This window comes from Neopsephotus bourkii, unplaced genomic scaffold (assembly GCF_033783945.1).
Source record: "Neopsephotus bourkii isolate Nb327-2 ecotype Australia unplaced genomic scaffold, CSIRO-AGI_Nbou_v1 NB_936, whole genome shotgun sequence".
Classification (NCBI taxonomy): Eukaryota; Metazoa; Chordata; class Aves; order Psittaciformes; family Psittacidae; genus Neopsephotus; species Neopsephotus bourkii.
The window spans coordinates 1,683,551-1,688,085 of record NW_026901430.1 but is presented as its reverse complement, the minus strand read 5'-3'; the positions used below and the strand labels follow the sequence as shown (position 1 = coordinate 1,688,085).

The following is a 4,535-nucleotide window of genomic DNA, read 5'->3' as shown; positions in this document are numbered from 1 at the left end:
TTTTAACATCAGTAAGACATTGCAGCTCCATAGAGGAAGCCTTTTCCTTAAACTTCAGAAAAGGAGTTCACATCCAGTAAATACTAAATTTTTACTGTTATGCATTTACACACAGCTGGCACCATAACAAGGTCTGACTGCAGGATCCTGCTGAGAACGCCAAGTCCGAGTGAAGGTTTCCAATTAGTCTTTTAATAGTTCTTCAGTCAGAGCTGGGTGCCTCCAGAGAAGGGCCCCTACCCCAGCTCATGCTTCCCAGTTATACCCGTTCCACAAATCACCCCATCCCCAATCCAGGCACCTAATTCTTGTCAGTGATTTCTCTTGATTTCTCAGTGGGTTTCACTGATGCTGGGCTGGCTGCCTCCTGAAGTTACTTCACTCTTTTGGAATTGTCCTTATCTTTTTCATTCCACTTATATCTGCAGCACACAGTGGGTTCTTTGTTAGCAGCGTTAGTTTTATCAAAAGTTTATGCTTGGTGAGCTCTTGTAGCTGAAGGCTTCAGCTGCTTTAGTGGCTAATGCTAAGCTATTAATGCCAAATTGTATTCAGAGAGAATATAGTATGCAACATCAATGGTAGTTCTTTAACTTACTCCTTAAAATAATCAGTTTGTCAGCTTGCAGTGCCTCTATTTTAGAGCTGGAGGAAAATAGGGATGTCACTAGGTACTTCTGTGTTAAAGTGCTGAAGTAATTGTAACTTGCTTTGTAGCTGTAAAAGGTACAAAATTTTGCCTTTTCAAGAAGGGGTAAGTTTAGAGGTTCTGCTCCATCTAATGGTATTTTCAGTAATAAGGAGGTTGCAGTAGCTGCTTTTCCAGTAGATCCAACGTTAGATGCTTTTGCAATTAAAGCAGGCAGAGGGTCAGGATCAGACTCTAATAATGCCCTGTCCATTGCAGGGCTCAAAGGTTGTGATGCTTCTTTGCAAAGCTTAATCACTATCACATTGCAGACTGAGAGGGCTAAGTATGCAAAGCAAATTGCATCCAAGATTGCATGAAATGGATTTCTTTGTACCACGTGGAGTGGGAAGTAGTTATAATACAGCATGAAATATCAGTGCTGGATTATTAGTAAAATGTTCACTTAATATGCAGCTCTTTTCCCCTCCCAGACCAAACTCTCATGGAATTGCCACAATGCATGTTCTGTTTTACCACTGTGTAGTCTGCAAAACTTGAAGCGTATCTGAGAACAATTTGTTACTATGGTCAAAAGCAGATACCTTTCTCAAAAGCAGTCCCTTAACTGTATCAAGAAAATCCTTCAGCTGGTGCTAGGTTAAGGCTCAAAGCAAGGCTGCTCTACTAATTACGATTAGAACCTGGACAAGACACAGTGCAGACCGAGTTCTGCCACGTGTGTGCTGGGGAAGAGGTACAGCTTTTAGGCATGAGATGGGAACAGATTACAAAATACAGCCTCTGCAGAGGTGAGCTGAAACCTTGTCACCGTGCAGGTAAAGCTTGCAGGCTGCCACCAGGGGGTAGGTCAGACTCCATCCTCTGGAGAACTGGTTCTGCAACCGAAGGGCTGCAATCCTGCGTATCTGTCCTAGTTTCAGTTTCGATAAGAGTTCATTTTCTTCCTAGTAACTAGTACAGAGCTGTATTTTGGTTTCAGTCTGAGAACATTTACTGGCAGGCTGGGCTTAATCTACAACAGTATCCCTTCAGTTTCTTCCTTGTTATTCCTACGGCAACACTGCTGCTTCATAATCCGAGCTCCAAAAGCAGACAGGAAGCCTCAAACTGGAGTGAGATCATTCCCCGGAAGAGTTTTGTTGCTCAGGACAATGAAGTGAACAGGCATTAACTCGGGGTTCGCCAGACGTGGTTTTCTATCTCTGTCAGAGCTGGAAACTGTAGACTAATTACATATATGGTTAATTACATATATGGTTATTTCATATATCATCTGCCCTGATGTGCTCTCTGTAAAAGGGGTGTAATGTTATTCTAGGTCACGGCACTGCAGTCCTGCAGTTAAAATATCCAGATATTAAAATGACTATATAAGACAGCCTCCCTTCCAGCCCTGTATTTTAGATATAACTTCCTCTGCTGCTGAGTTTTCTCAAGAACAGTTACAGCCAACACATCTTTGATAAGAGTTGAAGTGGGAGGTGGCTCGTGAGCAGAGCCATTCTCACATGACTTGTGCTCTGAAGCTGACAGATGTGTATCTCCAGCAAGTTAGCAATGTATGTTGATAGACACAAAACTGACATTTTTGTACTCTGCTTTTACAAGCCCAAAGAACGTGTTGAGCTGTCAGTCAAACGATTTTTTTCCCCACGTTAAACAGATCTACATCTAGAAGTAGTTTGGCATGACTCACGAAATGCATAGATCTCATCAGCTGCCACATGGTAACCCAGCTGCTGAGTGCCCTGGTACACGTCGCACCCAGCAACAGCTGGAAACGCTGCTGAGCGTGGCAGCCTACCCCAACCCTGCACCTTGCAGCACGGCCTGCTGTCCCCGTGTGGGTCAGCGAAGGAGCACCGGCTGCACCAGCTCCCCAGGCACCCAGCGTGTGATCAAACCAAACAGCACGTACGCGAGCGGTGTTTGTGTAACAGGCTTGTGACAAGCTACCGCCGCCTCTGCCTGGGCTTCTTCCTGCTCGACGGGGATTGCGTTGTTCCCGCTGTGTCGCAACACCGCGTTCCAGCGCGCTCCTGCAGGAAGCCCGCGGTGGCTGCAGCACCCTACCCTGCGCGGCCCCACCACCGCTGCTGTTTTTGGCATTTCACGTGATTGCCCCAGCCTTGACTCAGCAGTTTGCTGCGGCTCTGTTTAATGGTTTGGTTTCCCACCACCACCTCCTCCAGAAACCGGTCACCTCAGAAGCACTGCCATCTGCTCCAGCGCAGCGAGCCGCAGCTTTCACACGCTTCAGAGAAGTCGTTCTGCAGAGCCAGCGGAGCGGAGCTGTCGGGAGCCATCCCTCCGCAGCACACGCAGCTCAAGTGCTGCAGGTGTCACACTATGCTGGGCAAAGCAGGGCCTTCGTTACGGTGTGCGAATCCCCAGGTTACAAACGGTCTGCATGAGAAGGTGCATAGCTGTAACTCTCACAGCTGCTGGCACGATCCCAAGAAGGCCCCTGTGGTTCATCCTCCCGGGCCAAGTGAATCTGTGACCTGTCTAAGAGGCGTTAATCTCTTCCTTTTTCCGGCTTTCCCATGTGAAATGGTACCAAACCTGTCCTCTGCCACCGGGAAAGGAGTAATTTGTTTTGGCACAATCTTGTCCCTGGAAAAATACAGAAAATTCCGTGTTGTTTAGAGAGACATCTTAAGAGAATGAATAAAAATAATTAGAATAAAATAGTGATTACTGCATGTCCTAGCTATTTCCTCTTCATTCTTTTTATCACAAGCTGTACTCTTCTGCACCAGCAATCAGAAATATGAAGTTACTCAGTGCTTCACTAAACAGTGGACACTTTGCTTCTGCCCCCACACATCCATCAATTTTTGCAAGTCCCTGGGTTGAGGAAAATTTGATTACAGATAGAGTACCTAACCAGCTGAAACTGCTGAAGGGCTCACAAAGGATTAAGTATATGCTGGACATCAAAAATACGATGAGAATGGCAGTCACAGAACAGCTGATATGTTTTAAATTAGGCATGAACTTATGTTCCTTGATAAACCAAAGCTTTAAAAAGAAATCACAAGGTTTTGCATATTTGTTCTCAGTACATGGGAACAGATCACCTTCTTAAAATTACTGACACCAGACTAAGTATAACATGCAGCAAAAATGTAATGCCATACAGAAACATTCAGTCCTCGTTTTCACAGCCAGCAATAAACATAAGGAACATCCCAGAAAAGCACGATCAGCTTGCCATCCATCAGTGGCTCCCAAAATCACGCCAAAATCATTTCTCTCCAGTAAGCAAAAGGCTGAGGCATCTTCTCTGCATCATGGTAACAACCATTCACACTTCCCTCTGCCACTACAGTCCGACTGTCACACAAATTTTACCATTAAGACTGCCACTGTCCACAAAGAAATTACTTGTGTTAAATAAGATGCAGTGTTAACACTGAGGTTGAATCCTACAAGTACTGAATATCATAGCTTTCCATGGAATTCCAGAGGAATCAGACAACATCTGAACCCAACCACTACTTTTTTTTTTCCTTTTTTTTTTTTTTTCTGGAGGAAGCTGGAGGATTTGTTAGTCACGAGAGGAACAGAGTTCCATTTTGCTCCCTGCAAACAGGAGGCAGTCTTTGGGACCTGCCCAAAAAAATCTCTATCTAGAGAGAACAGTGCCAAAACGGAGCTTCTGACAGCTGGCTGGGCAAGAGGAGACTATCACTGTGCTAATAATGCAAAAGCACATTGTTTTTAACAGCCTTTTAACACATTCAGACCACTGCAGCATGTAGGCTTTGCAGGGCAAGATTTATCGTATATATGAACGCAAGGTGCCTGTACCAGCTCCCAGCAGGTGGAATCTGATCCCCTGGTCTCCCCAAGGACCCCACACAAGGGCAGAAACCCC

The 4,535-nt window shown here is 45.3% G+C and overlaps 1 long non-coding RNA gene across 1 annotated transcript; it reads right to left on the bottom strand.

The window, feature by feature from the left end:
- Positions 1-2,789: 2,789 nt before the first annotated feature.
- On the bottom strand, positions 2,790-3,977 carry LOC133214830 (uncharacterized). Its single transcript, XR_009726243.1, has 2 exons — positions 3,538-3,977; positions 2,790-3,268 (listed from the first exon to the last, which is right to left on the bottom strand). It is a non-coding gene; the product is annotated as an uncharacterized LOC133214830 (long non-coding RNA).
- Positions 3,978-4,535: the final 558 nt, after the last annotated feature.